The sequence below is a fragment of the Grammomys surdaster genome, unplaced genomic scaffold, assembly GCF_004785775.1.
Source record: "Grammomys surdaster isolate TR1022 unplaced genomic scaffold, NIH_TR_1.0 233, whole genome shotgun sequence".
Taxonomy (NCBI): domain Eukaryota; kingdom Metazoa; phylum Chordata; class Mammalia; order Rodentia; family Muridae; genus Grammomys; species Grammomys surdaster.
In genome coordinates, this window is record NW_021604678.1 from 7053575 (window position 1) to 7065912 (window position 12338).

Here is a 12338-nt window from a genome sequence, read left to right on the forward strand (position 1 = left end):
GGAGGGAGGGAGGGAGGGAAGGAGGGAGGGAGGGAGAGATACAGGCACATACATCCACATGTACTGTAAAAATAAATAGAATTTAAACCATCAGCATTTTAGTGGTCATCCAAAGAATTGTCTTTTTTTTTTTTTTAAAGCACCACAATGAAGTTTGTGGAATTTCACATCTATTCACACAGCCATGTGGACTTGGAGTTTTTAAAATGAAGTGACCTTAGGAAGAAGCATCATATTTACAAAGAAGAGGTGGGAGAGGGCAATGGGAAGATGCTTCAAGGGATGGAAGATGAAGAATGCAGAAGAGAGGAGAATGAGGATAAAAAGTGAAGGAAGAAGAGGAGTGTGGGAAAGAGGAGAGACAAAGGCAGAGAGAGTCCCTTTAAGTATCAGTTGACTGATGTCCTGCAGAAGAATATTAATAGTGTTGTACTCAATGATTTTATGTGTCTACATTCAAATTTATTCTTCAGCCTAAGGTTGAAATATTGGAAATTTTACTGTATAATCATCACTTACTTTGTATTTAATAAACATATGGTGCTCACTAGTATGATATGGAAGTACAGTTAGGACATCTTTTGTGAAGATAACAATATTTTCCAATAGATTTTTTTTTATGTACTTGTCTTAAAGTCATTAGAGCTGGGGCCAAAGACCAACTCATTGTATATTGTATTCTAGCCAAGAGCAAACCATGCTAGGAAAAGTCCAGTTCATTACTATAATTAGGGTGTTGTTATAGTTAATTTAAAATTAAAGCAGGAATTTAGTCACTCTTATATAACTTCCAGTGCTTACTGGGTTGTGTAAAACTCTGATCCTTTGAAGAGTTCATCTATTATCTGAGGCTCTTCCTAATTGCTCCATCTTGTAATTCTGTTTTATTAAGCACACAACAGAAGCAGCAGCAGCATGAGGTCCATACCAGATCCACCTGTGATTTGCAGAAGCCCCGGGATGATTCCAAGAACAATGCATCTCAGAAAAGAAAAAACATTAATTGATTACAGGGCTGTAACTGTGAAAGGAAAAATAATTAGTAGCCTGGAGAAAGAAAGTTAAGATAGTGATAAACTTAAAAAGAAATATTTAATTGGCAAAATATTTTTAAAGTTTCACAAAAAATTTATTTTAGAGAAAGGATCCAAGAAAGTTAAGCTATAACCCCATATTATTCAAGTGCATGAGAATGTAGCAATTGTTTGTTTAATTAATTAAAGATAGGAGAATTTAGGAAAGTATCAATTTATTTGGAAACGTCACTGAAATAACTAAGAAATGATTATTATAGTGAATGTTAAAAGGGTGGTTTGCACAGTAAAATGCTACAGTTTTGTATTTCTTTATAATATTTTATAAGTACAGTATTTCATAAATTAAAAACATGCTAGTAAGTACATATATGAAGGGTAGATGTTGGCGGTTGACTCTTCTGGAATTAGAAGGTGTAGGGTGTGAAGTTAAAATGAAAAGATAAATGAATTTACTTACTTTTATGTTTGTTCATTAATTTATTCATTTATTCTCTTTGCATCCTCGTTGAAGACCCCCTCCTCCCAGTTTCCCCTCACACTCCTCTTCTCAAATACCCCTCTCCTTCTTTTCTGAGAAGGGGAAGGCTCCTCTGGGTATTACCTTACCCTGGCACACCAAATCTCTGCAGAGATAGGTGCATCCTCTCCCACTGAGGACAGGCAAATTAGGGCAACAGGCAACAGATTAAAGGACAGCCCCTGTTCCAGTTGTTGGGGGACTCACATGAAGATGTAATTGCACATCTGCCACATAGGTGCAGGGGTCCTATGTCCAGCCTATGCTGGTCTACCTGCCCCTGGCATGTTGCAAAGTATACATAGGTCATATAACACTGCAGCAGCCTATGATTTCACATGTGTCCTAGGATGCTCTGTAAAATGTGACGACCAAATTGGGAATGATATTTGAAGGAATGCTTATATTTAGCACCACAACAGAGCAGTATCATCACATACTTAATTGTCAGAGAAAAGTCCACTTGAGAAGATAATTAAAAGATATTTTATGATTTATCTCAGAATTTCTTTCCTCCCAAGTACTGTGTGCATGCTAAGATGCGATTGGATGTCTAGCAAAGGCCAGCGTGCTAAAGGCTTGATCCCCAAAAAGGACTCTGAAGAGATGGGACCAGGAAAGAGGTCTTTGGGTGGTTTGGGACATGTCCCCAGGGGGATTTTAGACAGGGTCTTCATGCACTTACAGGTTGTGAGGTGGGCTGTTTACCTCCTTGACAGGTCTCACCACTGTTTGCTCTCCAATCAAGCATGAGCTATAAACTCCAAAACCACGCTGTGAGTTAATTCTATCACATATCGGTTATAGTGATGGAGAGCTATCAATGTCTCCTACATTGTTCTTTGATCATCTCAGATGGGATGAGCTTAGCTCTTTATGACAAGAGCCCTTGGAAAGGAATATGTGTATGCCCATCAAAGGGAACCCGTGATGACAACTGATGTCGGGTTGCTAGAGACATGTATTTAGAAGAACTAGTTTAGAAAGTTAGTGTATGTTTGTCAAAAGACATTAGACAAATATTCAGATCACTAGCACATACTTATCAAAGGAAACTAGCTGTAGGAATGTTTGTGGAGAGATTCAGTCTTTGTAGAGAAAACAGGAATAACATTCAAGCTTAAAGTTTTTTTTCCCCTTTTATAGTAATTGCTTCCTTTCTCATGCACTGCATTCTGATTACATTCCCCCTCCTAGTCCTCCCAGTTCCCCTCCACTTCCCCTCCCATCCAGATCTACTCCCTTTGTCTCTCATTAGAAAAGAAGAGGCTTCTAAGAGATAACAACAAAATAGGATGAACTAAAATATGAGCTAAAACAATAGCCATTACATGGAAGTTAGAGAAAGCAAACCAACAGAAGTAAAAGAGCCCAAGAGAAGGCACAGAAATCAGAGACCTATTCCTTCACAACTCAAGAGTCCCACAAAAACATTCATCTGAAAGCTATAACATACATGCAGAGGACCTGGGGTAGACCTATGTAGGCCCTGTAGGCCACTTCAGTATCTGAGTTCCTATAAGCTTTGCTCCGTTGATTTGGAGGGCTTTGTTCTCCTGGTGTCCTCCATCCCCTGTGCGCTCTTAAACACTCTCTGCCGCCTCCTCTGCAGGGTTCCCTGTGCTCTGAGGTGAGCAATTGGATGGAGATCTCCCACTTAGAGCTGTGTGTTCCAAGGTTTCTCTGTGTTGTGTCTGGCTTTAGTTTTCAGTATTAAGCTTTGTTTTTAATACTTGTGTCTTTAATTAACTGGATACATGGTCTTGAGCAGTCTCTCGCTTCAGCTACTTCATTTGTAAATTACAGAAAATCGATAGCTGAAGTCACTGTCATGTAAACCTTTATAGAAAATGTTGTCAAAAGAAGCCATTCTTGGAAATATGTAATGTGTGAAACATGGGAATGATTTAGAAAAACCCACCAGGAGAGACAGAAGTTCTCACTGCTTAGCTACCTATTCTCACACGGACTTGATCTGTAGTCCTTCTCAGGAAAAGAAAATGCATGTCCCCTGAAAATATTGATTGAAAAAAAATGGATGGACAAGGAATTACCTGGTCTTTTAGCACTAAACTTTTACAGCTTAGAAGTTACACAAGTACAATAGACTATTAAATGTTGAAATACAGCATGATAATTTTAAAATAACCTTAGAATCAGTCACGATAATTATGCATGTAAAAATCAAAAGAATTTATGCCAAATTTAATTTCAACCATAAACTTGTCAGTTTGACATAATGTGCTCACAAATGAATTCCTTCAATATCCCCAAATCAAGGCACAGATACAACTACTTACAAGTATCAATTTTTAAAATCATCAAACACACTGGAGAACTCTGTTTTGCAAAGCTACAAGATGAAGAAAGCCTTCACAGCAAATTAAGTGGTAAGGTGTGCATTAATGTAAGTACTTTTTTTAAGAAAAGTTTACAAATACTGGAATTTCAAACTTGTTCTTGCATGTTTTGGTGGAGTTGTCTGTCTGTTAGTATGTCTGTTGCTGTTAAATGAATCAAGCACTATCTCTATCTCTATCAGACAGTTGGAGTGCAGGTTCATCATTACAGAGCACAGACTGCTGAGAAAAGATTTCTGGGTGCTAAAAGCTAATCAGATCGTCTTAGAAAGGCTCTTCTGGCTGTCATTTAATACTCAATCATGCAGTAACCAAAAATTAAGCATTCAGCTTCTGTCATCCTTGGAGTAGATTGGAGGCATGGGTTGACTATAATTTTTAACTACTCCAAAACAGCACAACCTTCTTGCAGAAAGTAAAAGTTAAAATGATTGACATTTAGATCTAATATAAGCTTAAGTGTTTCCATACATTGGTATTTAGTCTCCAATCAGTGATAGCCCCAAATTTCTTCCAAAGCCATAAAAAACATTAAATTTACCCTATCTACACATTTTTGTGTCCTTGATAAAGCTACAACACTCAACTTGTTTTAATGATATTGGGTAGTGGGTCTCATAAACAACCCCAAAGAGTCAAATTCCAAGTCCACAGGTGCCATAGCAACTGGTTTGCTCTCTGTGTGGACTTCTCCAGAAACAGCTACTTTCCTAAGACATCCTTTCATGAGTCATATTCGTACTTAAAAACCAAAAGGACCAGTGAGATGGCTTAGTTGCTAAAGGTTCTTGCTGCCAAGGATGATGACGTAAATTTAATCCCAGAATACCATATGTGTAGCATTATATATTTAAATAGAGCCCAGCTCTGGGTTCCTGAATGAAACACACACACAGCCTTTATACTTTGATTTGTCTTAATTAGCTCCATGGCTGGGGCAGGCACTTCCTAACTTCCACGAGGCAAATCCATCTCCCTCCATTAAGTTATTACTTACTAAATCCTATATTCCATCTTGGCTGCCATGGACCCAGTCAAACAGCCTATTGGGCTACTCTCCCCTGGCTTCTACATGACAGCTATGCTCTATGTCTAGCACCTTCTCAGGTGTGGTGTCTCTCTCCTCCCCTTTTTCAGGCGTGGCAGATCTCCTTCTTTCTCTCCTAGCCATGGAATCCTAAAAGCTCCACCTCTATCTGTCCTGCCAAGCCATTGGCTGTCTGCATCTTTATTTACCAATCAGAACCAACTGGGTGCAGGGTCTCTGAGTGTGTTACAGGTGGCCACTCCTGTGAGCAGTTTGGGGGACCTGAATTAACACAAGAATACAAGCTGCTACATATATGGTTGGAAGAAAAATGACCCTCAAATTGTGCCTGACTCCACTCTCTTGTGTTGCATTACTACATGGGAAACACACACATACACACACACACACACACACACATACACACACATACACACGCACATACACACGCACAAAATCTAATTTGTATGAGAGCTATATATTACAGTCTTCCCCTCTTACTGAATGAACAAACCATATAGGAAATTTTAGCATATTTCCTATATTGCTAATGTTAGCTGACTGAGTAAAGAGAATAGAAAATGCATAAGTAATAACAGAATCACTAAAAGCAATTAAGTCTGGCCTGTGAGGTGGAGCACTGGGTAGAGACTCTTGTCATCAAGCCTGATGATCTGAGTTCCAACCCAGGTATTACATGGTAGAAGAAAAACCTATTCCCCAAAGCTCTGACCTCCACACTCCTGTATACACACACACACACACACACACACGTAAATACATGTAATAAAAGATTAAATCAGATAAATGGCTTTTATTTGAAACCGGACTAAGGTCTTTTAACATATGAAGTGTACTTTCACAGCCTGAACTGCCTTCAACCTCATCCATCCCTCTTCATTGTGAGGGATACATCTTGGATTGTGAACTTATTTCTTTTTGTCTAAAGTACAAAAAAAATCCATCAGTTTTCTTTCTGAGCCCAACTTCTCCCACCTCTTATTTAGCTACTTCAAATTTATTCTTAACACGGTATTTTCTCATGCCATTTCTGTAATTGAAGGAAGAGTTGCATTGGTTAATATACATTGTGTATCACTTACACATAGGAATATGTTCAAACATAAAATAGCAATTCCAGTCACCCCCGCCCCCTGCCTCTCATCTGTAATACTGTTATAGTAAACTGCTAACCCCATAGCTCCATGCCTGTACCTGCTTCTTTTTATAAATTTCTTTTTTTAAAATGATTTATTTATTTTATGTATATAAGCATACCATTGCTCTCTCTAGACATACAAGAAGAGGGCATCAGACCTCATTGTATATGGTTGTGAGCCACCATGTGGTTGCTGGGAATTGAACTCAGGACCTCTAGAAGAGCAGTCAGTGCTCTCAACACTGAGCCATCTCTCCAGCCTCCGTGTCTGCTTCTTACTACAGATTTCTCTGCATTTTCTGACTGATCTCAACATGAAAGCTGAGGTTATGATTGAAATGACTTGGTCTGAGATTTCACCTTTATGAATTTAGTGACATGGACTATGATTATTTTCACCTCCTCCATCAGTGAATGAGCAATGCCCCTTCTTGTATGTATTTCCAACTTTTCTCCGGGCTGTGATTCATACCATCTTCAGACTTACTACTTGAGTCTATCAGCTATGCTCTCTTTCTTTCCTCTCTTTCCACTCCAGTGGTCCCTTCTTATCTGATAAACCTGCTCAGCCTTCTCCAATCACTGAAAAGCCTTTCCTTTCACAATATTCTGATTTTCTTAGTGAACAGTCTTAAGTCAGAGAGAGGCTGCTGTTAGCTCTTTCCTTGTGTCAAAGAACTGAGGTTCTTACAGCAACAAGCCCTGAGCAACTAAATCTGCCTTCCAGAGCATTGAGTTATAAGTGAATTGGTGTCCTATCTATCCCAATCACAGTCAATGTCTTGACACTAAGACCCTCTAAAGAACATTCATATAAGACTCATGCTCCTACTTGTGACTCAGAAAATTCATGAGGAAAAACTTCCGCTGTTGCAAGTTGCTACATTTTGGGGTGATTTATTTTTACATAGCAGTAAATAATTTATGAACTAGCAATTCTTCACCATCATGTTAGTGAGACATCTCCCAGATTTACATTAATGATCTCATAATTATCTCTCCTTTCTTGGATTCCTCTCCTAACCCTATGTCTGCATCTCTACTATCTAATTCTTTATACTTCATCTTTCTTAGTCTCCAAATATCATTGGTTTCAACCGGTAAACTCTCTCCTGTGAAGGCACCTAATGTGAAGACAGATTAATAATTTGTCTTTTTATCTTTTCTTCTTTCCTGCTGTCCTCTGTCCTTGGAATCTTAGGATCTTACATTTTGAGATCATGATTTTATTTGATTCCTATTCTTACTTGCCAGATTTGCCCCCACTTCAAATTCAAAATACAGAGAACTAAATCTCCCTAATGGGCTGATAATTCTGTCTTTTCTGTTTGCCTATCACCCCCACTGCCTTTGCTGTGTTATGATTCACAAAGCCTTTTGTTAAAATGATTACAGAATTCCTAGCCAAAGTCTTGCTTGAGTCATCATCCTACAAGTGAAGGAAATTGTCCTGTCCAAAGAATAGACCCGTTGTGTCACAGTCTTGCATGCAATTCTTTAAAGAGTTTCAGTCCCATGAGCTGATAAAGTTCTCTTCGATGAAAGAATGAAAGCAGTCTACCCTCAAACTTTGTATCTTCCAGTGGCTTCTGCCTCTCTCTCTCCCTGTTGAGGGCCATCAGCCACAGTCGACCAGGTTCACCTGAAAGAGAGGCTGGGAATGGAAGAAGGAACAGGAGGGCGGGAAGAGATGAAGCCAGGACAAAGGTTTCTGATTGAGGCTCAATGCTTTAATGTTCAGCTTCTAATTTAAAGAGATAACCCACCCCCACCCCCCAGAGTTCCTTCTTGCTTCAGCTGGCTGGGGGTGAGCAGAAACCATCCTGCTGGAGGTGAGAGGAATCCACACTTAATTGTGGGCAGAGATGTCAAGGCAAGCTCAGCAGGCAGTCTATTCTTCTCAGCTTGTGTACCAGGCAGCCAAGCAGGCACCAAGGCCAGCAATGCCAAGGCAGGCAATGCCTCCAGAGTCCTATTGTTTGGTCTATTGTGGTAAACAAGGTCTCTCAGGCCTGCTCAAGGCTGGGGGAAGGGCACATCTCCCCATCTCTCTTTTTTTGTTGTCTAAATACAGTTCATTTATAAGGTCCATTTCCTTCAATTCCTCAAAAAACTTCTTGACAACCCAACTCTTTCCTATTTCTTTTATTAAAATTAAAACACATATAAATCAACAAGATCAAGAAAAACTACAATAACCTCTTACAGTGTTCAAAACATAAACATTCCATAAAATCAAAATACCCAGAATTTTGGGTAAATCTTACATCAGCCCAGAAAAACCTTTAAAGAAAAAAACCTTCTAGAAGATTTCATCAGTATTAAAATGTAAAATAAATACAAGCAGAGCAATTGAAATCCTGTAAACAGTTGAGTGATTAGATGTTCCCTTCCCATGGGTAGTCCTCCATATTGTCTCCTAGAAGTTCTCTGGACTTCCATTTTAGTGGCTACCGTTTCTTGGAATTACTATATTCTTTGTGAGCTTTAAAAATTGGGACTATATATAAGTTTTAATTCTATAGCTTAAAAAATGAGCACAATTTTGATCATTTTGCACAATAGATACTCAGTAATTGCCTGTTACTTATAACCAGATTTTTATATGAAATTTATATGAGTAAAATAAAATCAATGGGTAGTTAAATAAAAATGATTTGGCTGTGTTTCAATGATTTCATGGTTACCTTTTGATTAAATTAATTTTGGATATTACTAATGTACTTGAGTCACCTAGGATGTATGAGGCTATGCATTCTATCTACAGCATTACACATGTACATACATGTGAAAACACATAAATAGAAATGTTTTAATAAATGAGTGAGCTCAGCAGTATGTTTCCCTTAACAGTTATTACAAGGAGAGAAAAATGTTGAAACTTCTGTAATCGAAAGTTTAAAAACAAAAACCACCTAGGTGTATTACAGTACATAGGAACTTGTTTTAAGTAATGAAAAATAAATTATTATTTTTCCAGAATCTACAGCAGAAGCATTTAAACCTCAAATGGAATTCCTTGGCATTTGTAGTTTTAGTTGGTAGTTTGCAGGTTGCTTCAGAATCAAAATATCATTTATTGTCTGCTAACCAAAACCTTAGAAATTATTCACAAACAATTAGCTAAGTCACAAATCACCTAAAAATACTTAGGCAGGGTATATGCCAACCAGTTTGCCAATTAATTATCCTACAGACCATAGCTGGGGCTGATTCAGCTGTGCTTCATTGACATACAAGGTCACTGGTGTCCAAAAGGAGAGAGGAAAAGAGCAATGTGAATTTGGTTGGAGAAGGGCTAGGTAGAAAGGGAAGGGTGTTTACTTAATGGTTATTGGATTCTCACAAGTTTCTAGGACTCTAGTCCCACTTGAATGACCATCATTGGCATGCAGACTCATCCTGCAGATGGATCGGGCCAAGGAAAGCAGAGAGCGTATCTGCCACGCAGGTGTTTGGTACTGGATCTGCCCTCAAACAGAAGGTAGAGTTTGGTGTTGGTGGTAGAAGGAAAGAAATGAACTAGTGACATAAATCATAATTTTTCAAAGTTAAATATGTGTCAAACTCCTGTTCAAGATAAACGAACACTGGGAGTTACTAGGCTTGGGGCCTACTCATTCCTGGAGTCACCATCCATTTTGTTACAAGAGATGTTTTTGGAGGAAATGATGTAACATTTTTCTTTTATCTGCTGTTATTTTATCTGCTGGAAGAATGAAATCATTTATTTATTTATTTATTTGTTTATCCTTCAATGTATCAAGAACCCCCCACTTGTCTGGAGCAGGGCTGCTCACCTGCACTGTTTAGGTTTAAAGGGAATATTTTTCTAAAGCCTCTATTTGTATTAAATATTCCAATGATATTTTGAAAAGAAACAATAAACTTACTGGAAACCCGAAATAGTCTAACAACTCTGACTTTTTAACCCTTGCTTCTCTAAAAGGAAAACTACAGAGGAATCTAAACAAACACGATTATATAGAAAGCTCATTAAAATGAGAGATAGATACATATAAATAAATATAAACTGTAACAACTTGATCATGTAATAGATCAAATATCAGTATTCTTTAATTACCAATTATATTATTATTTGGAATAGGAAATATTTTATTATGTTCTTTTTAAAAATACCTTTGTGATCTTAATCTATAATTTTGTATTAACACAGCAACAGTTTTAAAACAGGATGTTAAAACTTCTTTTGGAAATAAATATAAATCTATATTAATAATCTCTTTTTTTCAAAGGACTGTTATAAAACAGCCACCAACTAATCAATCTATATAATATATCTATCAATAATATCTTCTTCAACATTTTATAAAATTACTCCTCTTTTGTCAATTAATTGTTGAAGGAAATTAGGATTTGTATCTCTCTTAAGAACATTAAACAGAGGCTTAAATTCTTTTGTGGAGGGCTTAAAATAAGATCTTAGCCAATTAGCATCTCTTAGAAACTTTTGAAAATAATTTAAAATAAGTAAACATTTTTTTTACTTGAAGTTTTTGTTTCACAATTTATTTACAAATGTAGCTGATGTCTCAAATATTAAAAATTGTCTTTGGATGTTTTTTGGAGCAACAAGCACTCTCTAAAATTTTAAAGCTCATTGTATGAGAGCAAAGGCTTGTATTAAAACTCCTTTAGAGGGATCAATAAGCCAATTGTATAACAAAAGAAATTGTTTGTCAAGGCCTTGTTTGATCCCAGATAAAACTCTTACTGAGATTTCTTTTATATATCTGGTTTTTGAATGACATTAACTCTGAATTACCAGTTTTAATCTAGCTATTTGTTACCAAAATTATAAATTTATAATCATACCAAATAATATATAACCAGGACATATACAGCATATTTATATATATCCAGTTAAGAATAAAAGTAAATGTACATCTAAACAAATTTGTTACCCTTTTAGCTGTAATTTAAGAGAAAAGCACACTTTCACTTATCAAAATGGGAAAAACCACTATCAAAACCCTTTCTACAGAAGCCAAAAGACTGTTGGCCTCCCTTCAAGAGCAGTTTGTGCCCTACTCCCAGCCACAGAGCAGGGTAGATAAGCCTCTGCCCTGTAAATGGAAACTGTTATTTCCAAGCAAGTTTCAAACTGAATCGAGTAAGCAGTTTTAACGAGTTTTTCTTTTGAACATGAAACATCGAACAACAATCATTTAAACAATGGACAAAGACAGACAAATGACATGCATGGACAAATTGGTATACCAATGACAGACAATAAACAGGGAAAGCAGGACTGAGAATTTCCCCAATGAGATCCAGAGAAATCAGGGCATTCCCTGATCATCTCCTGCTCCCAAGAAGGCTCTGTAATAAGCTTTTTTGTTTTTCTTTTGCTAACACTCCAGAGATCAGGCAACTGCTTTCATTTTCACCCTTTCTCCCTCTCATTTTCAAGGTTTAACTTTTTATCTCCTCCTTAGGAGGTATAACATTTTTTATCAATAGTCCCCTCTTGAAGAAAACAATACTAATGAAAGCAAAGAATTTTTAAGATCCTTTTTTCTTAACCCTAGTTCCTCATGTTCTGAATATAGGCTCCTTGAGCCGTGTCACAAAGACTATTTAGAGGTTTGTCCCATGTCTTTTCTTAACCCTAATTCCTTGCACCCTGGGTGACTTACTCCTTGAGCCTGTCATGAAAATACCTGTCCCTGGGGCCTTGTACCTCAAGGCATCGCTGCTCTGATCCTCCCAAGGATTGTCCCACAGTTGGGTGGACTGTGGTATCCTTCTGAATAGGAGTGCTCTCAAGCACCTCCGGGGTGAGACGTCTAACTTGGGTGCTCCTTTGGGAGTCACTCTAAAAAGTGCTCTGAGTTTAGGAGTGCCTTCATGCACTCCAGGCAGCTACCCTCAATGCTCCAGAAAAACTTGGAGGCCTACCTCCATCTTAAGAGCTGGCGATCCCTCTTCTGCAATCTCCTCGAGCCCCTAAATGCTGGGGGGTGGAATGTCTCATCTTCAAGCCCCACAATGCTGGGTGCCAGAATGCCCTGTCCAGCAGGGCTTTAAACAGAGGTCCAGGGAGATCACCTGAAAGAGAGTGGGGGGAAAACAGGCAGACACAAAGAACAGCGGCTTGTCTATAGGCTAATCAAACTGCCAATTTTACTTTTTTCACACAGGGATTAAATACACAAAAAAGCAGGATATGAGGAAGGGGATGACGCAGGAGTGTAGGTGTTCAGGGGGAGTACAG

At 37.9% G+C, this 12338-nt stretch overlaps 1 pseudogene; it reads right to left on the reverse strand.

The window, feature by feature from the left end:
* LOC114626324 overlaps positions 1-2305 on the reverse strand; it is a 4534-nt pseudogene extending 2229 nt beyond the window's left edge.
* Positions 2306-12338: the final 10033 nt, after the last annotated feature.